The sequence below is a fragment of the Pteropus medius genome, unplaced genomic scaffold (genome assembly GCF_902729225.1).
Source record: "Pteropus medius unplaced genomic scaffold, Ma_sr-lr_union100, whole genome shotgun sequence".
Taxonomy (NCBI): domain Eukaryota; kingdom Metazoa; phylum Chordata; class Mammalia; order Chiroptera; family Pteropodidae; genus Pteropus; species Pteropus medius.
The window spans coordinates 56,127,346-56,153,935 of record NW_024344378.1 but is presented as its reverse complement, the minus strand read 5'-3'; positions in this window follow the sequence as shown (position 1 = coordinate 56,153,935).

Genomic DNA, 26,590 nt, shown 5'->3' with positions numbered 1-26,590 from the left:
TGTCAGCATTTTGTTACCAAGCTCTCCCCTTGAGGTGGTAAGTTGGGCACAATTAGCTACACTTAGCTTACCTGAGCAGTCACAAGAAAGAGGTATTTTTTACCTAACATTTCCATGTAAATCCAGGAGCTGAGTCTCACTGGCCTGGCTAGGGTCATGTACCCATCCTGAACTCACAAAATGGCCAAGATAATGGAACAATTTGTTTAGCCAGACATAGGTCATGGAATGGGTCAGCCTCAAACAACAGGCAAATCAGGGTATTATGGTCAGAATAATGGCAGATGGATGCTAGACAGGCAAAACTAATAAATAGCCATCAAACCAACTGTGTTATATAAGACAACTTGCATACCCTTTATGTGCATCAGTTTCCTCATCTGTAAAACAAACATTGTGTATTTCACAGCATTTGTTAAGAATACAATGATATAGTGTTTGAAATTACTTAGCATAACGCTTGATGCTTTGTAAGTTCTCTAAGTAATATATTATTATTTTATATTGTATCGCCCCAGGGCTGATAATTATCCTCTTACACCTTTATTCATGCAACTGGATTGCCTTCTTCTTTTTTTCTTTTCTTTCTTTCTTTTTTCTTTTTCTCTTTCTTTCTTTCTTTCTTTCTTTCTTTCTTTTTTTTTTTTTTTTTTTTTTTTTTTTTTTTTTTTTTTTTTTTTTCTTTTTTCCTTCCTTCCTCCTCCTCCTCCCCTCCTCCCTCTCCCTCCTCCCTCCTGTCTCTGCCTGCCTGCCTTCCTTCCTTTCTTTCTTTCTTCTTTTTGTTTTTATGCTTTTGGCTTCCTAACTAAATGGCCTAGAATTTCTCAGACAATCTCTGCATTTTTGATGTCTGGAGTGTCTATAGGAAACTGGAACTTTCAGAAAAGCTACTACAAAAGCTTTTGTTGACAGCCATAATAATTCAACAGGGTTTGTGCGTGTTTGATTTGTATAGACACAGTGTGAGGCAGAGGTACACATCTCATTATCCTATTAATCCTCTAACACGTTGCCATTTGGTCACAATCCCTTTTCCCAAAAGACAAGGAGGGAGAAGGAGACAACAACAGTAACACGCATAACAGATTGTGCTTTGATACACGTGAAAGATCTGGGGAGGAAAATAGCTTCATCTGTAGAAAATACTTATTCCATAGAATTTGGCCTCAGTAGCAATGAACTGGTTGGGGAATATCTTTTGGAGTAAGTCATATTAAATAAGCTGTGGCGTTAAGCTTCTGGGGACAACTTTTCCTTTCTTTTCTCTTTCTTCAAGTCTGTTCTGTAAATATTTCAGGATAGGTGCTAAAAGCTGACTGCCTCCCTGGTGGCAGGTATCATTGTTTTAGAAAACACAGTTTTTAAGCAAGGTTTTTTGGAATCCTTTAAAAACAGCTAAATTTCCACTGCTGGAACCTGAAAATGGCATAGAAAACAAAGGAATGCCGGGAGCAGCTGACTGTGACAAGGTCAATTCAGTCTTCCTATCTTGTTTTTGATATGTTCTTTGTCTGAACATAAACTTTTTTTTCCCCATTTCAGAAGGAAAAGGTAAGTCACAACCAACAATCACTCACTAAACCAGCATTTGGTCTAGATTTTAAAGATGTACCCATGTGCAAAACAGACATTGCTGCACTAAAGATCTTATACTCTACTTAGGAAAACAGAAAATCAACAAATAATTAAGCAAGAAAAATATCAGGGAATAAAAGTAAGCCAAAGAGTTGAACTAGGTTTATACAACAGGGCATAGATGGCAACGTTGAGTCAGGTGGTCACAACAAATGAGTTGATGCCCTGCTAGATCCTATTTATGAGCCAGTACCTTCCAGCTGCTGGAGAATAATTCTGAGGCCATTGGCTTACACCTGCAATCTTCTCAGGTGAATTGACCTTGACCTTGGCTGATAGAAGTTATCTGTGAGGCAGCCAATGACTGATTGATACAGTGGCTCAGAAGCCTGGCTTCTTACTTCAAGGCAGAATCCCTTGATTTGTGTTCCAAATCCCTCACCATCGCAACCCATAGATCAGTCCAAGGTTAGACATTTCCTAAAACCACATCTAAGACCACATCCTTGTTCTCTTTCTCTCTCTGGGACCCTCAAACCTTTACAGGTTTTCTGAAGCATATACTTTAAATAAATCATGTGCTCTTAAACCCCAGGCTCTATTTCCAGGAAATCCAATCAAGACAGTAGTCAAGGAAGGCTTCTTTTAAGTTATTCGATTTGAGCCGAGAAATGAGTGATGAGAAGGAGCCAAAAATGCAAACATCAGTGGAACAAACTTGACATGCTTAAAAAACCAAGAGAAAGTCTTAGGTGGAGGGCATCAAAAGGGGGAAAATGGGAGAAGAGAGAAGAGGAGGTCAGAGGATGCTAACTTTTGAGAAAAGATCTTATGAAGTAAGGATCCTGGATTTTCATCCAAGTGTAATGAGAAGATATCCTAGAGTTTCGAACCATAGTATTTATGTTTTAAAAAGAATTCCGCTGGAAAACAGATAATGGGGGGTGGGATCAGTACTCAATAGGAGAGTGTAAAAACTGACCTTGGTTTAGACAAGCAACTATTGTGTGCCTGTTAAGGGCTAGACAGTTCACCTATGTATTCTAAGTTCTACTAACAACCCTATGACGTAGGTATTATTTAGCCACTTTAGAGATTAAGAAACTGAGGCATATATTGCTTAAATAGCTTATGTGAAGCCACGTAGCTATTAAATGGTATATTTGTAATTAAAACCAGACTATCTGGCTCCCAAACCTACATTTTTATTCTTTTACTACCCTCTTCATCCAATTTCTTTGTGCATAATTTTTTCTGAGAATAGCTTAATTGCTTTGGTTTGCCATGTTTAGGTTATCAGAGCTGTTGAAGCATCTCTCTCCCATTGGGGATATGAGTCCCTTCTGAAGCATCAATCTTTTGGGTTCCTGAAAGACTGGTTGCCATTATTTAAGTACATCTGTTTGTAATTATGAGGTGCCCTTACACTTTCCCTTTTTGTCAACATAATTACTCTCAATTATATGAACACTCTGCCCTGACCAATCCAGAGATCCACTCCCCTGCCAACTACAATGGTTGATTTCCAAAGCCCCTGCTACTCCAGTCCAAACATATGGACTCTTTTCTCAGCTCCAAGAACAAGAGGGTTCGGATCCAAAAACAGTGTGAACATAAGCTACATCTTGCTTTGTCTATATCACTATGACAATGTAATTGTTAAATTACCTAGGGACCTGTTTGGAATTATAACAAAATCAATGACTTTGTCAAGTAGAGGGAAATTTTTAATGTGTATTTAATTTGAAAGTGGTTTTCTCATACCTTGAAAAGTCATGACAATCTAAAAACTCTTACTCTCAACATGATGCAGATCAAAAAAGAGAAGCCACATTCACTTCCAATAATCAGTTTAGAATTAGGGAAGAGACCTTCCAAAGTTCAAGCAGCATATAAATTTGAAGAACAGCAAATTAGGAATAGCAGTAGCTTGAGGTTTTTACATGGTCGAAGAGGTTCTAAATTAAAATCTAAACTTTGAGAAAGAACAAGTTGAAATGTTCTCTGTAGTTAATGTAAAACTGTGAAGTAAGTATAAGATGAGTCTAATGTGCAGTAGAATATGAAAGGGAAAAAAGAGACTTATCATTCACTTAGCTTCCCTCTTGCTAGGCATGTTTTAATGTGTTTTACCTCTATGTTGACATTTAATCGTATACCAGTCCTATGGGGACAATTATTGTTATTCTGGTTCTCTAGTGGAGGAAATGGACACAGAGAGTTTAACACCTTGCCAGAGGCTATACAGCTAATAAATGGCTCAGGTGGCATCTGAGCTCTGGTCTCTGTGGCTTCAGAGGCTACAATAACTTTCCAGTTCACTTTAGTGAAAATGGAAAAGTGAGTGAACAAGGCGGAAGTAAAGAAGAAAAAAACATGAATAGAAAAGATGGATTTTCTTTAGAGATATCTGACCAAGAGTATCAAGCAGCTCTTTAATTTGCTGTTGAGAGAATGATTAGATATATACAGAATCTCAAAGTATATTAATTGCAGCTTGATGCTTGTGTGCACCAAAAATAATTGCATATAATTTACCTATTATTTCTTCCTTAATGTATGGCTCAGTTGCTTTCAAATAATCTTCTTTGACCCTATTTAATACTAAAGAACCATTGAAGTTTTTACAATATGTGAACTATGCAGCTTGCAGAGCAGGTTGCCACTCCCCTAATGTGGGACGGAGTCTAAACAAGTACCATGTCCACTAGGGTGAGGCAGAGAGTAAACCTGGACTGCTCAAAGGAGGGTTGTTAACTGTCCCAGTTCCATTCCCAGACCTGAGAGATCACCTGAAGTTAAATCTATGTAGAAGATAAAACTGTTGACAGGAGTCTTTCCAAAAAATTTCTAATGACCTACTTGGCTTCTCCTTGCTCTATCTTATATTTTTAGTCAAAGATTTTTAAAGCAATTCCTCATGTTCTGGTGGATGTATAGGCAAGAAGTTTATTTGTAGACTGACTCTGCAGACCCTCCGCCAGAGGAAAAGCAGTTACTCTTGGGGTCCCTAAATGGAGCTCCAGCCTCCTCTTTGTGATGTCCAATTTAGAGAAACCTCTTGGGAGAACTTAACTTTAACATGGACTCTTCTCTAATTCTCCCCATTAAGGTGATCCTGCTCCAATTCAAGAACTCAGATATTGTTTGTCCCTTGTGGCAAAAAGTATATGTTCCTTCTTCTCTTCATATCTTCTTTTCTTTTCACTGTCTTTGTTCATATACTTGTCTTATCCTTTGCAATTTTTCCCATTGTCCACCTAGAACGCAAACTGGTCTCCTATGAACTCTTTTCTAAGTAATACACAGCCAACTACAAGGATAGTATTTTCCTTTATCCTCTGGGATATCCTTTGAGAACTGATCATTGTAACTGTCAATCTTAGCAGAGTTCAAAGAGAAGTCTATTCAGAAAATATAAACAGAAATGTGATCAAGAGAACATTTTCAAGTCTCAGTAAAACGCATTTTGCTGAATTGACAAGGCTGAAAAGCCAACTAACAAAAGGCAATCCTCTAGCTAAAACAGCATGGAGTTGTTCTCCTAGCTTTGTAGGACCTATTTCTTATCTAGAGAGGCAGCCACCTAGCTGGTTCAACTATATGTGGTTATAATAGAATATTTGAGATACGGCAAACTCTGGGCCAGTTTTCATAATTCTTTTCACATGAGTGTCTAATTGGGTTCCTTTGATAAAGATAAATATAACAATAATCATCAATTTTTAATTATCACATATTTGGGTCTAAGTACTATTCTGTGTATTATCAATGGCAACTCTACAAGGTAAGTATTATTAAAATCCCCACTTTACAGATGAGAAAAATGAGTCTTAAGAGAGGTAAAGTGTTGCCATGGCCACACTAAAGTGGATTTGACATCAGATTCAGTACCCTTAGCACTTTGTATCTTTCTCAAAGCTAATTGCAGTTTAGAGCCTTAGGCAGGGTAGGGAGGTCTCATCACTCTTTGGTATTGAGGAGAAGAGAACAGGAGAATTTTGAGGAAGGGGGTGCTGCCAAATATCAGAAGACATGTGACGTCCTTTATAGACTCTTTATGCTTTAATCCTCACCTCAATTACTCTGGCAGGTCACTTTCATTATCCTTATTCTGCACATATGGGAATATAGACTCAGGGATGTTAGTGTGTTTAGTGTGTTCCCCAAGGACATTCACTTATTCACGCATTCAGAAACTATTCACTGGACATTTACGAAGTATTGTGTCCTGTGCTGGATGCTGGATTGAATTAAATAAGTGAAGTTACAGCTCAGGGAAGGAATTGGACACTAATCAAATAGCCGTACATGTCACAAATGCAGGCCGCAGTGCTCTTGGAGGGAGCTTTTGCCTAATTAAGGGGTCAGAGAAGGCTTCCCTAAGGAAGTAGCTAATGAGCTGAAATCTAAAGGGTGCAAAGGACGTAGTGAAGAAGAGAGGGAGGGTCATTTCAGACAGATAGGAGAACAAGTACTAAGACTGCATGAGAAATAGGTGCATAAGGAATTAGAACCTTAAATGGCCACACTGTCCAGGGGATCGACATTATAACCTATCTGACCTATCCCTAGGGTTGAAACCTCATAAGCAAAGGCCATATAACACTTATTTGGGAATCTTATGTTTGCAAATCTGGCATCTTGTTCCTTCTCAGTTGTTCTAGTTTCAGGATACTATACTACACAGAACCTAGTCTCCACAAGACCTTGTCTCTGATATCCATCTAAACTTAATCAATACTCAAGTTTGGATAGCAGAGAATTTAGATAGTGAGGGATACATGTACTTGTTGATGGGATCCTACAATTCTATCTAAATGCCAGGCCACCCTTTGGTGCCATCTCTCTAGTCGCCTGTGCCTCTTCTAATCTCTGACCTCATCAGTGTTTCCTGGACCTCATGTAAACCATAGTCACCTGTTGCCAACTGTCTTTCCACCTGTATTTCTGGTAATCAGTAGATACCATCTGGTTGCCTACCTGTGTATACCCAAGACAATTGATGCCACTCATCTGCTTCTGTCTGCTCATCATCTGCTTGAATGGCCACTGGATACTGGATGCCATCTTAGACTCTTGCCAGGACCATTTGCCTGCCACTTGTTCTTCTCACCCTGGGACAGACAGCTTGCATTTGTGCTTACCTTTGAACACCTGTGTTGGGTTCTGACCTCAGCAATCATACCTTCTCTCAGTCCTTGAGGCTGGAACTTTCACATGCAAGGTATTCATGCCCTGAGTAAAGCTGGTTGAGATTCAGCAGGCCAGACCATTTGCAGATAACATTGGATTATTGTTATCAGTGGTAGATTGTAGGTTTTCACTAATCTCTACCACATGTTCTAAATGTATGTGTCCTTCTGTCTCATTTCTTGCTTTGCTTTCTGGATCACCACACTTTTCTGGGGGTCAACTTCTTGCCTAGTTATTACCAGATGTCTTTTCTTAGAGGAAGTTCTTGTCTTCTTAAATCCAGTCTCTGGTTTTCTGCCAAACAGAATGGACTGCTTTAAGCCACAAATCGCTTTAAACCTGACTATGAGTCATCCATTTCCCATGTCCATGTTCTTTTAGAACAGCTTCCATCTGGTCATGATATTTGGACTATGGTTCTTACCACTGGGGTCAGTCCCGGCATGATGTCTTGAAAAGGTTATTAATTTTTCTGAACTTCAGTTTTCTCATTTATCAGTGAGGTTAATAACTGTGTTTATAGTATAGATTTATTGTGAGGATTCAAAGGTTGACATGTATATTTGAAAGAGTTCCTGAGAGACAACGCACTCTGGACCAAGCTTATCATCCCTGCTTGCTGTCTTTCTCCAGTAGTGTGCTGAGAGTGGGGGCCTAGTTAGCTAAGCTGATATTTTAGACCTACTCTCAGCCCTGGAGTGGTTGATCACATTAGCAAGATCACTTAGGATCCTTGCTTGATCTCCAAATCAGAATGTGCAAAGGGAATAAACTTGTATCCAACCACCCATTCATTGTTCTATTCATTCAAGAAATATTTATTAAGAATTTGCTCTATACAAGGCACTTATCTTAGTGTTTTGTATGCACTGTCTCCTGTACACAGTTCCTTGGGTTGAGCATTTCCCAGGAGCTGGAATTTCCATACATGGAAAACTGGATCAACATATCCTGCCCTGATAAATTCTGCTTTTTGAGCCAATGAACTCCTTGTCAGATAGTGTGGTCTGCATAGGCAGAGGAAGCTGAAATACTCCACCCATGCCACATGCTCCTCATCCCTGACAATGTCACCAGATCCAGAGTCGGGATGGGAGAGGAGTTTTAATTGAATCCCCCACAGAGCCACCCTTACTTGTGGTTTCCAATGTCCATGTGGCTTTGACTCATTTCTCACGCTTTCCTCCCCACAGAAGGCTCACTGACCCCTACTTTGCTCTCCTCTGGCCCTGCTTATCTGCAACTATGTCTGTGTCTCTCTGTGCTTTTAAGCCCTTCAAGACAGGGTCCCTATCTATCTGAATTATCCATGTCTTTGACCAGTCCAATGCTTTGGCTGTCATTATGCCAAACAAGTACTCTGAGCAAATTGAAAGCAGACATTTTTTCCTCCTGGAATAAAACATAAAGCCACAGCTCAATGTCTTGGGTACTCTGATCAGATTAGAAATATATCCATAATTAAAACTGCCAAATTGAGAGCTGGTTCTAAAAATTGATTTCATTAGTAATGGGGAAAACTATTTTAATTCATCAGATTAAACAGTTTTGTTGCTTTTCAAAAGAAATGAAATTTTTAAAAGAATAGAATAAGAGGCTAGAAAATAACTTATCCTAGGCAATGAGTAAGAAAATTCCTCTGAAAGTTCTCATGCCTGTTCTTCGTTCTTTTTTTTTTTCTTTTTTAATTGCAAATTTTCCACAGTAATAAGGGTGCTAAAAGGAATGATCGGGAGACAAGCATGCCCTTTGAAAAATTTTGCCTTACTAATTTATAAAAGTTGATTGACCAATTGATTGATGGAAGGATCGATGGTGCTTAGGAAGGGTGAAGAACTCTTCACAGTGGACTGTCGGCTGATCTGGGTTGGCGAACATCAATCTGGTGCTTAAGTGGATATTAATCTGGACCCATCTTAGTGCAGCTGAAAGACTCAAGGACATAGTGACTGTTGTGAGCAGCCCTGGGAAGAGAGAAGTGAGTTCTCTTTTAAATGTAGACTCAGCTTCAGAGTTACTGGGGACCATGGTCAAATTGCTTTACCTCACTTGGTTTTGTTAATTCAGATGGAAATCTGGGAGAGAAGCAGATCACACACATGGAGAATAGCTGTAGCTACCCAGGGCAGCTTTTACAGAGTCGTGTGGTCTCTGAAGAAGGAAGAATAGTTAAAGGGGATGGGTAGACAGGAATAAAGTGATGCAGGCTCCCTGGGAAACAGAGATCCTTATTACCATCAGGAACATCATGCTGGAAAATCTTTTCCATCTCCTACCACCATTGCCAAAAATCCTTGCCTCTTCTCAGACCCACAGTGAGAATTGCTGCCCAAACTTGGGTTGGACTTCTGTGGGATATAGGAAATGGATTGGTCATTTGAGGAATGGACAGTGCTCTTGGAATGATAGTTACTCGATATATGCCAGGCCAACAAAAACAAAGGCAACAGCCATACTTAATCTTCTCCTGTCTCACCAATCAGCTCCAGCTTAAAGCTTTGGTTCCCTGGCTCTTGCTGGAGTGGCTCTGGGCTTCTCAGGTTAAATTCTGCTCAACACTGATTCTGTCTCACAGATCGCAGAGCTTGACACACAATTGTGTGCTCTAGCTGTAACTCAGCACCTTTTCCCAATCCTCCCACACTAATTTCTGCCCAAGTGTTCTGCCGACCTAAGTCTAAGAGGAATGACCATTAAAACTTCCTGTAAGAAGCAAATATACTGCCAGATAATTTCCTAAGGTAAATTTATCAAATCCCTTTCCATAATGATAGTGATGGAAGAGCCTAAGTTAGGTGTGCTCGCTCTCTGCACCTCCTGTCAAGCGTAGCCTTTGAAAAGAGAGATAAATTGGTGTCCTCCACTCACCACAGAAAATGATAATTTTCTGCTGGGTTCCCAGAGTCAGACAGAAAACCACTGATCATTCTGAACAAACATCCTCTTATAAATCTTTATCTCTTCTGAAGATAATTGGGAGGACAGTGACTTCTAAGTTTACCCTCTTTCTGCAATTGCTTTCCTTTCATTCTTCTGGGTATATTTGTTTTCAAAGCCAAAATGTACTATATGGCACCATTTATCAAGGCAAAGGAACCCCAAATGATTTCCTATTTAAGCTCCAATGTATCAAGCTTGAAAATTCTCTTAATCCATTGGCTTTGTAAGGTGCTTGGCATTTTCCACTACAGGTAAGCCTGTCATGTTACTACATTTCTCACACAGAATATATCCACACTACTAACTCCATTGCTCTGTTTGGATTCAGGACTTCCACTCTTTCTCTTCTTTTAATTCACTTATTAATTTATTCATTTCATATGGAACCCATGATATGCCTATCACTGTGCCAGGAAGCACAGTTATTAAAGTAGACCTATAACAAATGTGCATGTGCCTGAGATCTATCCAAATGAAAGTCCTCTGGGTCTCAGCTTTCTTATCAGTGCTCCATGAGGTATGCAACAAAAGCAAAGAAAATCATTTGGTAGGTCACATTTATAACCAAACCTATACCTTTTTAGTTCTAAAAATCATTTGAAACATTCAAAATCTTAAACTTGATATTTTTGGTTTTCTGAACTCTTAATTAGCTGTGTTGCTGCTACATCAATATATTAGGACCTATATTCATTTTTAAGAAAAATCTAGGTTATTATAATGTATAACTTTTAATAAAACTTTCCAACTATAGTAATGCAAATCACAGCATCCTGAAAAGGTCTGTGAATCAAAGCCACCACCTCATATCCAGCTGTGGTAGTTATTTGATATTTGCACAATAACCTTTAAACATGTTCGGAAGCATACTGGGCCTCTGCAAGGGTCCCACCCACATGATTAAGAGGCAAAACCTCTGTTTTGTACTTTTATGTGCAAATATAATGGAAAAAAATTTTAATATGGCAGAAACAAATGTTGACTCTTACAAGAAGATTTCATGAGCCTCTATTGAGTTCAAAGGCCACCAATATAATGTAGATAATTCTTTATTTTGAGTTTATAAAATGCACTCCTATGAACAGAGGAAGACGTTAGATCTCACTATGAAGGTTATTTGAATAGATTTGAAAATAATAAATTAAGAATGATGAACCAAATTACCTTTACGGTGGGGAAATCCCAGTGTTTACCATGTGATCAATGCTGACGCTGCCAATAATAAAATAAATTGACGTCATATGCCTCCTGATGTGATGTGCTGAATGGGACAGAATATTACTTTTATAGTAGTTCTATCAAAAATACATAACATGAATTTAATCATAAGACAAACACTAATTGAGGGACAATCTATAAAGCAAACAAACAAAAACAAACAAACAAACAGAAAATAGTTCGATTCTTCCTCAAAAATGTCAAAGTTATAAAAGAGAATGAAAGGAGGTGAAATCATTTTTCATTAAAGAACACTGAATAAAAAGCATGGCACTGGATTAGAGTCAGGTCAAAAAAAGAAAAAAATATATAGATTAAGATCGATCGATCGATTGATCTATCTATCTATCTATCTGTCTATCTATCTATCTATCTATCATCTATCTATCATCATCTGTCTGTCTGTCTATCTATCTTATCTATCTATCTATCCATCTATTGATATCTATCTAGCTATAATTTTTCCTCTATCTCTGTTTGTGTGTGTATAACTCCTAAAAAGGACATATGCTTACATAATTATCACATGGTTATCAATTTTAGAAAATATTACACTAATTAAAAAAAAATATTATCTAACCCTTCATCTATAATCAAATTTTGCAAATTGTTCCAATAATGTCCTTTAGAGCAGAGGTTTGCAAATATAGCCCATGCACCACCTGTTTTCATAAGTAAAGTGTTATTGGAACAAAACTTTGTTCATTTGTTTATATGTTGTCTATAGCGGCTTTCATTTTACAACCACAGAGTTGAGCAGTCGCAACAGGGAACATGTGGTCCATAAAACCTAAAATATCTATTATCCTACTCTTTACAAAACATTTGCCAACCTCCACTTTAGAGCTATTCTACTCCAGTCCCATCCAGTATTATGTGATCTACTCAATTGTCAGGTCCTTAATATCTTCTTTAATTTGATTAGCTCCTCATCCTTTCTTTGTGTTTCTTAACTTTGACATTTTTTAAGATTACAAGCCAGTTATTTTTAGAATTGCAGTCAACTTGAATTTTTCTGATGTTTCCTCATAATTAGGTTTGGGTTATTCATTTTTGGCAGAAATACCACTGAAGTTATGTTGCATCCTTTTCAGTTCATCATATCAAGAGACATGCGATTGTTTTTGTTGTTTTTAGTTTTTTCCAGTTTTATTGAGAAATAATTGACATATATTACTGTACAAGTTTAACTTGTGCAGCATGATGATTGGATTTACATGTACTCTAAATGATTACCATAATCAGTTCAGCTAACATTTTTCTTCTCATATAGATATAATAAAAAGAAAAGAAAGAAAAAAAGAAAAAAGGAAAATAATTTTTCTCCTTGTGATGAGAACTCTTAAGATAATTTTATTCCGATATTGATGATGTTAGCTTTAGTCAGTTGCCTAAGGGAGTATCCACCTTAGCTAACATATTTTAGTTGGTCTAATGAATATTACTGGGAAGATTAGTAACATTCAAAATACAGGCAGTACATTAGGTAACATCAATCACCAATATTAAATTTCCATTATTTAGTAATTGTTCTATGGTTATATAAAAAATAATGTCCTTATTCTTAGAAAATTTGTACTAAATTATTTAATGATGTAGGTTCATTATAATTATTAAATATCAAATGAGCCAGCATACATACACAGACATACACACATAACATAAATGTGAGAAATGTTACCATTTAGTCAATTTAGGTAAAGAGTATGTTCACTGTACCACAACTTTTGTGTATGTTTATTTTTTAAAATAAGAACTTAAAATAATAATGAATTTATATTACCTGGCACAAAAAGCAGTATAGAGTGGGTAGAAGGAAGTTAAAAGAAGTGAGGTTGAACATGAAGGACATTTTCCTCTTGGTACTGTGAGGAACATTTGTGGTGACTTTAGTGGATGATAAAGGAGCTCATAGAGAAAGAATTCAGGCTATTGTCACAATTCCAGCCATAGCATTTGCCCACTGCCTGAATAAAATTGATTTTTATTTAATTGAGTAGAATGTTTTAGCACAGTTTTGATTTACCCATGAAAGCTACAACTTCCAAATAACTTAGAGAAAAAACCAAGATGGAAAAATAAGTGATAGAAGGAAATTATAAGAGAATTGAAGTAAACCAAAACATATCAGCTATAAAAATAACACAAATTATAAAAGAGTAATATCTCAGTGTCAAAGCACAAAAACAAACTAGAATATAAACTATTAGCAAGCAGACAGGCCTGAAATAAAACCTGCAGAAGGAACAGAGAGTTGACAAGTGGTTGTCAGGGACTACGGGTGGGGCAAATAGGGAGAGGTTGGTAAAAAGGTACAAACTTTAGTTGCAAGATGATAAGTTCTGAGGATCTAATGTATAACATGGTGACTACACTTGATGACACTGTACTATATAATTAAAACTTCCTAAGTGGATAATACTTAAATGTTCTACCAAAAAAAAAAAAAAGTAAATTTGTCAGGTGATGGATGCGTTAACTAACTTAATGAGGAGAATTCTTTCACAATGTATACATATATCAAGTTATCATGTTGCATACTTTAAATATCTTATAATTTTATTTTGCAATTGTAATAAATCTGGCAAAAATTATAGAAGGAAAGAGCAGCAATAGATTAGTCTAATGAAAATGCAGAATGCTGGTGTAGCAAAATTAATAACAGCCAAAAGAGAATGAAAAGGTAAAAGCATAAAAAGATATCAAGAATGTTATTGTATATTTTTAAATAAATAATCCACAATGAAAGATATAATATTCACAAAATGAATAATAAAATATCAAATAATATTAAAGAAAAACAGAAACATGAAGAGAAATTGACAATAACATAATTATAATGAGTTCAAAACACAAATTTCAGATTTTGAAACACTGAGAAGACAAAATTTTTTATATTGAGAACTTTATTAATTAATAGTTTATTATAGGTATATATAGGTATATATCATAGGTATATAAGTATATATATAGATATATATATAGTTTTTATAGAAAATATACTTTTTCAATGCCAATGTAATACTTACACAGAGATCATACCCAGTGCTAAAAAAGAAAGAAAATCTCACTGATATCAAGAATAAAAATTCTACAGTCACAATTGACTAATTGTAATGTAAATAAACCAAATACTTAATACTAAATAACAACCTTTGACAAAACACTCACTTAATAATTATAATTACAAAGACAATAGATTTAAAACTAAATAATAAGGGATTAAGAAAAAAGCTCTAAACATTTATCTCTTAATTTTGATTGAAGCAGAGAGCAAAATTAACTTTAAAGATTTTTCAAAATTAATTAGTATTGAAGTATCATCACAGTTCAAAAATTATCTCACACAAAACTATACTCAATAAAATTCATATAATTATACAATTTATTATTAAAATGAAAATAAAAACTGATGAAATACATTTTAATCCAATTTTAAAAGCAATGAACAATGAACATTTCCTAGAAAGGGAATGAAAACATAATAAAAATAAAACCAAAATTGAATGAATTAGAAGACGACACAATAAAATTTAAAAAACAAAGATTTGATTCTTATAAAAGAGCAATAAGATATATCGCTGGCAGTATGAAAAAGGGCAAAAATAAAAACAAAAAAATGTATAACATTATGCACGCAAAGGAGAGTTTATATACAGACATGAGAATGAGTGAAATAATTACAATGGGATGCAATATGTCATTGTAAGCTTAATAATATGCAGTTCACTGATAAATGCATGACTTTTTAGAATAATGTAAATTACCAACATTTATTCAAGAAAAATTAGAAGAGGAAAATAGGCTATTAACTGTGGTAGAAAATGATAAAAGTTGTCAAAGAGCTTCCTCTAAAATAAATGTTCAAACCAAATCATTCTTTGAAAGAATTTTATTCAATGGTGTTTTAACTGTTAAAGTATAAGAAACTAATGGAAACTTCTCAATTAGCCATACAAAACTAGCATAAAAGTGATGTGAAATGTGAAAAGAGCATCAGAAAAAACTTGCAACTCAATCTCACTATTAATGTGTGTATATAAACATAAATAAAATATTTCAAAACTGCAAAAATGTGCTGTTATTCCTATAAAGAAGGCAGAGAAATTTTGAAATTTTGGGAATCCTTTAGTATTTCACTTTTTAATAGGAAAAAAAGCCCAATATGATTATCAGGAAGATAGGCAGGAAAGGTATTTGATGAAGATTTGCATCAAATATATTATTTTAAGGTAAATCACTAGAAAGATAAGAATAAGTCCTCAGTTTGAAATCAATACTCATTATTATAGTTAAGTGTTATGCCAGTGACACTTCCACTGAAGCTCCAAATGGTCTAGGGTGCATTGCTGTTATTTAATATAGCTATGACCAGTGCAAGAAGCCAGGAAAAATAAAAAGAAAAAGAAACACACATAGGGATTCCAATTAAGATGGCAGAATAGTTAAACACTGTGCTGGCTGTCTCTAATGACAACATAAGAACTACATCTTTAAAAACTAGAAAAGTAAGAACAATTGAAGCCTAAAATCAGCAGAAGGAAAGAAATAATCAAAATTAGAGCAGAAATAAATAAAGTTGAAAACAAACAAACAAACAAAACGATAGAAAAAATAAATGCAACAAAGAGCTGGTTCTTTGAAAAGGTTAATGAAATTGACAAACCCCTCACTAGACTTACTAAGGAAAAAAGAGAAAAGACACAAATAAACAAAATCAGGGATGAAAGAGGGGAAATTATACAAAGGATTATACAGGAATATTATTAAAAAGTATATAACACCAAATTTAATAACCTGGAAGAAATGGACATGTATTTAGAAAGATACAACCTTCCTAGACTGAATGAAGAAGAATTGGAAAATCTAAATAGACCAATCAGCAGTATGGAAATTGAAACAATCATCAAAAACCTACCAAAAAGTAAAAGTCCAGGACCAGATGGCTTCACCAGTGAATTCTAACAAACATTCAAAGATTTAATAATATCTATTCTCTTCAAACTCTTCCAAAAAATTGAAGAAGAGGCAATACTTCCCAATTCATTTTTTGAGACCATTATCCCCTTGATACCAAAACCTGGTAAAGATAACATACACATACAAAAAAAAAACTACAGACCAATATCTCCCATGGACACAGATGCAAAAATCCTAAATAAGATACTAGTGGATCGAATACAGCAACATATTAAAAAGATTATACACCACGATCAAGTGAGCTTCATCCCAGAGGCCCAGGGATGGTTCAACATACACAAATCGATTAATGTGATAAACCACCTAAACAATTTAAAAAATAAGAATCATATGATCATATTAATAGATGCAGAAAAAGCCATCGACAAGATACAGCACCCATTTATGATCAACACACTCAACAAAATTAGTATAGAGGGAAAGCATCTTAACATAAAAAAGGCCGTATACAACAATCTCTCAGTCAACATTATACTTAATGGTGAAAACTAAAAACCCTTCTCTCTAAGATCAGGGACAAGGTAAAGCTGTCCACTATCGCCACTCTTATTCAATATAACATTGGAGATCCTAGCGAGTGCAATCAGACAAGAGAAAGATATAAAAGGCATCCAAATAAGAACTGAAGAAGTCAAACTGTCACTATTTGCGGATGACATGATTCTCTATATAGAAAACCCTGAAGACTCCACAAGAATACTACTAGAAACTATAAGCAAATACAGTAAAGTTTCTGGATACAAAATCAGTGTTCAAAAATTTATAGTTTTGCTATACTCTAATAATGAAGCGTCAGAAAAAGAAGTGGAAAAAATAATTCCTTTTGTAATTGCAACAAAAAGAATAAAATACTAAGGAATAAATCTAACAAAACATGCGAAGGACCTATATAATGAAAACTATAAGACCTTGTTAAAAGAAATCGAAGAAGATACAAAAAAAATGGAAAGATATTCTGTGTTCTTGGATCGGAAGAATCAACATAGTTAAAATACCTTGTTACCTAAAGCATTATACAGATTTAATATAATCCCCATTATAAGCCCATTGGCATTTTTTTTAAAGAAATAGAACAAAAAACATCATCAGATTTGTATGGAAGCACAAAAGACCTAGAATTGCCAAAGCCATCCTGAGAACAAAGAACAAGGCTGGAGGCATCACTCTGCCTGAATCAAATTATATTACAAAGTGACGGTAATCAAAATGGAATGGTATTGCCAGAAAAACAGACACACGGTATTGGCAGAAAACAGACACACGGACCAGTGGAACAGAATTGAGAGTCCAGAAGTAAACCCATATATATGGGGAAATGATTTTTGACAAAAAAGCCAAAAACATACCATGGAAAAAAGCAAGCCTCTTCAATAAATAGTGCTTGGAAAACTGGAAAGCCACCTGCAAAAGAATGAAACTAGACTGTTGTCTATTACACACCAAAGTTAACTCAAAATGAATTAAGGGCCTGAATATAAGACCTGAAACAATAAAACGCATAGAGAAAAACATAAGTAGTAAACCCAAGGACCTTGGACTTAAAGAGGATTTTATGAATTTGACCTCAAAGGCAAGAGAAGTAAAAGGTAAAATAAATGAATGGGAGTACATCAAACTAAAAAGCTTCTGCTCATCAAAAGAAATTGTCAACAAGGTAAAGAGACAACTATCTGAATGGGAAAATATATTTGCAAGCAACACCTCCGATAAGGGCCTAATATCCAAAACATACAAAGAATTCATACGACTCAACAACAACAACAAAAATGATCCAATCAAAAAATGAGCAGAGGACCTGAACAGACACTTCTCCCGAGAAGACATACAAATGGCCAACAAATATATGAAAAGACGCTCAACATCACTAGCTATTAGGGAAATGCAAATCAAAATCACAGTGAGATACCATCTCAAAAACATATATATATCAGGGGTAACTGGTAACTGTCTGTGTCCTGTTAGGAACCTAGCCAGATACTTTGTTGAATGTCTTTAGTTTTCCATTTATTGTTTCGTATTGTCTTTTTCTATGTTGGTCACAACATTTTTATTACAGTCATGTACTTCTTTCTTAATGAGGATATGGTCTGAAAAATAAGTGATTAGGAAATTTATTTGTGTGTACATCATAGAGTGCACTTACACAAACCTACAAAAAAATAAGTGATTAGGAAATTTATTTGTGTGTACATCATAGAGTGCACTTACACAAACCTACATGGTATAGCCTATTACACACCAAGGCTATATGAGATCGCCTATTGCTTCTAGGCTACAAGCCTGTACAGCATGTTACTATACAAAACTATATGAGATCAAACCAAGTTCAGCTGCTGTCTGTGCCCTACCCAGGGCCTCTTGGTATGAGCTACAGAGTGATCTCCAGATGGGTGCTGGGATTAAAGGTGATTGGAAGAGACTAAGCTGTGAACTGAGGCCAAGTGCTGCTAGTGCAGGTTTGGGGCTGCCCAACAAGATATATGTGGAATTTAGAAGCGAGATGTTGCCAGTTTGGGGTTTTTAAACCTTTGTTTAGGGAAGTCTGTAGCATTAGTCATGACAAAATATTTGTATGGAAAAGTGGCTTGGGTAGGCCCACAAATCAAGTGGTGCAGGATTTCAGGGAATCATCAGGGTGGGATGAATGGTGTTAACTAAGTTGTCAGACTCAGAAATGGCACTTGCCTGTGTACGTAGGCTGGGTGAGGAAAGGGCCAAATAAAGGAACAATGGTTTCTGCCAACACTTCAGTCTGGTAGAAAGTTGCCCCTCCAGACCTCGCTGTGGAGCCAGAAAATTCAGTTCCTCTCTGTATATCTATGGCACCTTTTGAGCTGCTGCCTCGGCATGAGAGCTCAGATTGAGTGAGTCATACTAGTAAGTCCAGGCATGGGCCTTTTAAGACCAACACCTGGGACTCCAGCTGCCTTTCCTCTCGCTCAGCCACAATTTCCTCTGGTTTTCACAGCCAGTAGTTGGGGTACTTCTCAACACTGTTAGTCCATGCTGGGGAGCCTGGTAGGGGGCTGGGACAATACTCTCCTTAAGGAGGACCTCCATAGCTGAGATATTCCTCTTGACTTTTTACTGCCACATGTGGGTGTGGGACCAGCCTGTCTGCATCTTTGCCACTCCTACCAGTCTTGATGTATCTTCTTCTGTATATCCTTAGTTACAGGAATTCTGTTCAGCTATACTTCAGTCAATTCTTAATGATGGTTGTTCTGTAGTCTAGTTGTAATTTTGATGTGGTTGTGGGAGGAGGTGAGCACAGTGTTTACCTATTCTACCATCTTGATCAGAAGCTCAAGATTACTTATTTTTATAATTAAGTAATTGGTATACCACTAGAGAAAGTCATAGTTTAGATGCTCATTCCACAATATGCACCAAACATTTCCTAATCAGTTATGAGTTAAGTGATAAATAAAAGCACAAATACAATTAAATAATGGTCAATATATGTTAAATATTATTCTGGTGAAACTCTCTAAGAATAATATCAAAGACAGAATCCACAAAAAATAATCATTAAAAGATTTTACTAAATAAAAATGGTAAAGTTATAAAGGAACAAACTATAAGTCATTTATAGGAGCAAGCAGAAAATTGAAAAAAAAATTAAAGAATCTATGTCTTTAATCTTAAAAGAAAATAAAATAAATTCTTGCAAATTAATAAATAAAATACCAATAAAATATAATTCAACTAACATATTTTTGGGTATATATATATATTAGGTAAAAATGAGAAATGTGTATGCTTAGAGGAAATATTGTTTATAAACTCCAAAATTGTGGGGAGGAGATAAATATCTAAAAATAGATTATTTGTACTTTAAATTATGATACACTATTGTTATATGACACAAGGCCATCTTAAGAATACTATCACATATTATATATTATTTATAATATAAAAATAAGATGTGTGTACTAATAAAATTATATGATTACTAATATATTGTCTTATGGTGTTATGTTCATAATCTAATTCTACATCTTTGAAAATTATAACACATCATATTTAGTATAATTTTATTTTTGTGAGAAAAATCTTCATAAGAAAAATTTCATCAAAATTATATCAGCAATTTATTTGGAGACATAGGCAAACTTTCACCTTTTCATGTTTTTGTTATTTAGAATTACACATTAGTATGTCCCACAGTCTTCTATTCACCCTCTAGTCATGGCATGTTTACTAGGTGCTAGTCATTATGGAAGTTAATGATGCAACACTTAGCAAGATAAAAATATTCCTTGTTCTGGTGTTGTTTCCATTTCAGTAGGGAGGTAGCCAGTAAACAAAAGAACTAATAAATGAGTAGGGCAATAATTACAAATGCATACAAGAGCAATGAAAGTACAGGTAAGGAGTAATCCTGTATTCCTTCAGATAAAGTAATCAGGGTAGTTGTGGTTCTATGAGGAGACAATAGTAAAAATAAATATTGAAAAACGAGATTAAACCAACCATGGAAGATATTGAGGGAAAAGTCTGGAAACCAAGAGAATTGTAGTTGCCAAGCCTTGGGAAGGCAGTGATTGGATGTGTTATAAGAAGGAAAGGAGACATTTGTGGCAGAGTGGTATGCAATGTGTTGGGAGACTTAGGCCAGGACGAAGAGTTTAGTTTTTGATCCAATTTGGTAGAACACCTTTGGGAGTAACATAGGATCTGGAGACTATGTGGAGAAGGGGCTGTGGTAAAGGGACAAGAACAGTCATGTTGGCTGGGAGAGTATGGCAGTGGTGTAGTGAGAAAAGGTCTTCCATCAACATTGTGCACAGTGTCAGGCAGCAATAAAAATAAGATGCAATCATAGTTAACATGATTCCTGATTGCAGGAAAAAAGAGTAAAGGTTCTAGAATGAGAGGTGAGTCTTTCTAGAACTCTCTTTGACTTTACCTGGTAGCTTTTGTTCTCCCTAAAAACCAGTTTTAAAGGCAATATTGACAAACCAGAGCTATTTAGAGGGAAGTAGCTGAGATGGACAAAGGGCTGAAGAGGGTGACAGGACTGAGGATGCTAAGTCCTAGTCTGAAGGGAAACCACTCAGGGGACATAATCATTGACAGTGAACCATGACTATAACAACTTATTTTCCAGGACTTGAAATAGGACTGGTAGGTGAAAGCTTCAAGAACCTAGATTTGAGCTGTAGATAATGAATAACTTCCTCATAGGCAGAATAGCTCAAAGAGGTGGCAGTGCTAGGCAAAATCTGTAGATAAAAAAGTGATTTGACTATTCGGTATCATTGTGAGAAAGTATCTGATTTCCTCTCTCTTTCTAGTCCTTGAATATTCACTGTTTCTGTTATTGGAAATTCCATTATTATAATTGTTCAGGCCAAGAATTTTGGAACCATTCTTCTTTGTTCCCTATTTTCCTTCTCCGTACCACTCATCCAATCTACAAGCAAACCTAGTTAAACTTACCTTCAAAAAGTACCTAGAATCTAATTACCTTCATCCCATACTCTCCCAATTGCTCCGGTTTCCCATCCTTGCCCGCTTTCGGTCTACTTGATCTCCATGTAGCAGCCTACGCAGTCCTTTGAAAACCTAAATCAGATCATGTTACTTCTTTGTTTAAAATCCTCTAATTGTTTTTCATCTTATTAAGAAAAAAATCCTAACTCTGCATTTGTCCACATGAATCCTCTTTGACTCTATCTTATCCTTCTCTCTCCACTGCTCCTCTTCTCCTGCCATACTGGTCCCTCACTATTTCCTGAACCCTGCAAGCATGGTTTAACCTCAGGGAACACACTAGCTCTTCGCTCTGCTGGGTGTGCTCTTTCAACAGATATCTATAAGACTCATTTTCTCACCTTTTATAGGTCTCTGCTTAACAAGGAGCCTTCCTAGATACTTAAGACATTGCCCTCCCTCATTATCCAGATGAGCCCCATGAGGGCAGTGAGCTCTCTTGTTTTATGGCTGTATTTCTGGTGCCTAGAACATTACCTGACCTAAAACATTTCTCTATAAGTAGTGATAGAATAGATTAATCTATTCAAAATATTTACCAAGTAAATGTTAGTTATCAGAAACCACCAGATGTCAAGGAAGCTAATACACGTTAAGTAAAAGTCATAGACTAGAGAAGGAGCTAAGCAAGTGGGAGAGAAGTGCTTGGGAGTAGCCATGTGTCAGTGGCCAGCTCAGTGGATGCTTGTCTCATGCTGACTGACATCTCATTAACCCTCACAGCTCCATGATATGAGGACATAGTCTCCATCCTGAAGAGAGAGATAGGGAACAATGACAGAGTTTCCATCAGGGGCTGACATGATCAATTTCGTATTTTAGAAAGATTGCTTTAAGTGCTTCATGATGCTGAGAAGGCAGTGGATGAGACAGGAGTCTGCTGTGATAGTCCCTAGAAGAAAAGAACCTTGCTTGAACTATAACAATGCATCAGTGGGGATGGAGAGAAAGAAATGGCTTTTAGAGAAAAGTGGAGGTAGAACCCTAACATTCAGTAATACAAAATCATAAATCAAGCATATTCTTGGGAGGCAGATATTATTCCCAGAAGCCATCTCACTTTATCTGCTAGAGTTGTTTCTGTTTATCCCTTTCAATAAAAGCAATTAGAAATACTTTCAGAATGTCTTCATCAAAACAGAGGTTGTCATTCCGCACACTCTTGAGAAATAGATGTGACTATCACAACTCAACCCTATATTCAGTTGCTTGGTGAGAAAAAAAATACATACTTTTGAGAAAATATATGTTTGTGGCTGTGGTGTCAATTTTATTAAAGCTTTTATCCTGGCATTGCTAAAATTTAATCCTGTTTTTAGACTGAATAAAAATGTCTCTTGCACCTCCTGCAGCATCACCATCATCTTTTGACATTATAGGCATGTATATACCACCAGACCCCAGGTCCCCAGGGATCATGTTTAACTCCAAATCCAAGACTGCCTTCCTGGGCTTCTCTGCCCAGAGAAAGTGTATAAGTCCAAGGGACTATGGTTCTCATATAGAGGACTAAAGTATGAGTAAATCTGGTGCTGAAGCAAAAACTACAGAAAGGGGAAACATTGCAAAGTTTGAGAATATATTTTTTTCAACCAAGGATTGGTAATAGATCCAGGGGAATTTGGTTAAAAACAACAACGACAAACAAACAACAACAAAAGCCTGTGTTGCGATGAACTCAATAGTGAAGAGAAAAACAAGCGAACATCAGAGAACAGAGGAACAAAATCCATGAAGAACCAGGGAAAATTGTGCTATATGCCCTGTAAGGGTAACTTATTTCCTCAGATTGAATAATACTAGGTTAACCTGTACAGGAGATCCACTGCCCCAATATCTCTATTATAGATTTCACTGGAAGAAGGTCAGGCCTCTGAAACTAGGTATTTAGATAGCTGGGAGACTGGCAGGGCAGAGCAAACATAAGACAAGAAATCTACCTCAGTAAGATGGGTTCTATATCATGGAACCCATAGCAGGTGGGCGCCTGACGGTAAGATATCAGAAGTCAGCATGCAAAAATTGTCACCATTATGCATTTATTTCACAGAGCAAAACACCCGTTTGCATTCCCTGTTGGGCAAGAAATGTGGGAAAGAATGTCATCCCTCTCCTGCTTCAGCTTACTGTCTATAAGAGAGTGTGACGCAGCTATACAAGCAGCACCTAAAGATGACATTATTCACACCAAAGACCCCAGAGAGCCCTTTATGGAGTCTTCCACAGCTCTCTCTTGAGAGGTGCTTTCTTCTTTGGTGTGAGAAACAGTTGGCCATGACCAGTGACAGGCAATAGAATACTGCTCTGATTTGATGATGGGAGCTTGAAACACTGCTTATCTATGCTTTATTTTCTTGCTTTCAAATTCATAGATCATAACAAAGCATTGCACGTCCACAGACCAGCAAGAAGAATTAATTAAGGGGAACCTTTTAATGTAGAAAGGAGCTTACTGAGATAATGCAAAAGGCTTTAGTAAGATTTGGCTTAATTGGAATTTCAAGCAATTCCTCGCTCGTTGTACCAGGAATTTTTACTGTTATAGACAGGGTAAGCAAGCTGTTTAAAGAGCTTATGGGTAAAGCTGGACTCAGTGGTTTCAGTAGAGGTGGATTTGGCTCAAACAATCTGAGGGCTGCCTCAGAAAACAACAAGCAGGGAGTGTATACGTGTTCTCTTATCACTGTGTGGACATGTAAGGCTTGCAAGCCTCTATTCTCTGAGTTGACACAAAAACTAGGAGATGAACTGGTGGGTCAAGTCTCAGGGCATCAAACTTACTGCCTGTTTCTAGGTGTAAATATTGGATGAGGCAAAGAGGGACGAAATGCAGAGCATGGGTTTTGTAGTTTAAAGTACATGTTTGTGTCCCATTCTACCATGTATCCTCTGATAAATTCCAGATAACAATGCCTCTTCCCTCAGAGGAGCTGTGTGGAATTAACTGTTAATAGAAGATGCTAAATACATAGTGGTCTGGTGCAATGTGCAGTGTTCTCTAGGTAGAACACATTAGTGGACAAGACACAGACACTTCCTTAAAGAAGTTTGCAATGAAAGGTAGATGGCTGACAAATATATTGGCCGGGATGAAGCCTTTCATTTGAATAATTAACTAAGCACTATATTAACTGAGCAACTGGAAGAGAAAGCCAATTGAAGTGACTGCCTTTCAAGGACATGACAGAGTTTCAAGAAAGAAAACAGTGGCTCTATTAATGGGGTGGCTAAGGCAGATAGGGGTACCAGAAGATGACTAAGAATTTAGCATGGCTTTTTAGTCTTTCTGCCCTATAGAACAGCTCTTTATCTTTTCCCCTGAATCTAAATGTTGCTCATCATAAACACCTATGCCTGCAATTCAGTGGGACCATCTGAAGGGCTGTTTGTCTGGAAATTAGCTTGATTCACATCTGCATTACCAATGATTACCAATGATTAGTTGATTATGTCTTGACATGAGCTCCAATTGCTATAAAGTGCTATATGTCACCCTAAAATATATTCTACTGAAGGTTGATTCTATCTGTTTCTTGTTGTCTTATTGAGGCTGAACTGAAATTTTCTTAGCACACCTAATGGACAACTTTGGGGAACAAATGTGTATTCTTCTCTTGTGATGTTTAGTCCATTTACTCCATCAGGGAGTGCAAAGAGTAATCCTTTGGTCCAAGGTAAAGATGGGAACTCTTTCGAGGGTGGCACTTTCCCCAGTGAAAACATTGTTTCTGCTCTCATCATAGCAAAAAAGATGAAAATGAATCCTGGGCACTGTCCTGAATCTTTTTCCAAGCAGTAGATATATATAAATTTGAAAATAAGCAGCCTTAAATAAGACACCAGAGGCAAGAAAGAATTTAGAAGAATATGCGTTTGCTGGAATAATAACCTTCTAAATATAGCAGCACAAAGCTCCCCCAATGCACAGAAAATTCCAGGATGAGCTTCTCAGAAGAGGCTAGATTATAGCAGCTTATATGAAGGGAAAATGGACCTGTATCTGTTTTTCTCCTCGATATGCATTGTACTACTTCCTAATATGAGTATTACTTTGAAGAGCTTTCAGGTTTGTCCTCTAATTTTGTCTTCACAGCAACTCTAATAGGTATATATTTTTATTCCCATTTACAGATTTACCTACCAAGGATGAGAAAATGCAAATAATTTTTCCAGATTCACACAACCATCAAGGGTGAATATTGAAATGTACAACATAAGCTTTTTTCTTCAAATACCAAGTTTCTACTCTGTGGTTTCAGGAATACTGTTTTGCTTCCACTCTGCAATTTACCAGAGCAATTTCCTAAAGATTCTACACTAAAACTCCTACCAGGACCCCTATCCCAGCAACAGGCAGCTCTCAAGACCCTCCCACCCTAGGCCAAGTGTTCTCAAATGTGATTACCCTACAGAGTCACCTGCAGGGATTTTTAAACACACACTGCTGGGCCATACTCAGGAATCTTCAGTTTGCTAGGTCTGGATTGCAGCCAGAAGATTTGTATTCCTTTTACTTACTTACTTACTTACTTACTTACTTACTTACTTATTTATTTATTTATTTATTCATTTATTTATTTATTTATTTATTTATTTATTTATTTATTTATTTATTTATTTATTTATTTATTTATTAATTTTAAGAGCTTCATTGAGATATACTTTATATACCATAAAATTTAATCATTTTAAGTGCACTATTCAACCATCGCCACAACCTAGTTTTAGAACAGTTCCATCACTGCTGGAAAATCCTTTGTGTCTGTTTGCTATCACTCTTAGTTCCCACCCAGAGTATCTGGCAATTACTCATCTACTTTTTTGTCTCTACAATTTGCCTTTTCTGGAATCATACAGTATTTGGACCTTTGCATCTATTTTCTTTCACTTAGTGTAATGTTTTTGAGATCTATCCATGTTGTAGCATGTATCAGTACTTTATTCCTATATTGATGAATAATATTTCATTCATTGGATTTGCTATATAATTTTTTATCTCTTCACTGAGCATTTGCACATCTAAAAGATCCCAGGTAATGCTGATGCTGCTATTTTGGTAACTACACTTTGATAATCACTGATTTAGATCAATGGTTCTCAGCCTGGGCTGCCCACTGGAATCTCTGGAGGACATTTTACCAAATACCATTCCCAGGCCTCATCCATATTCTGATTTAAATGG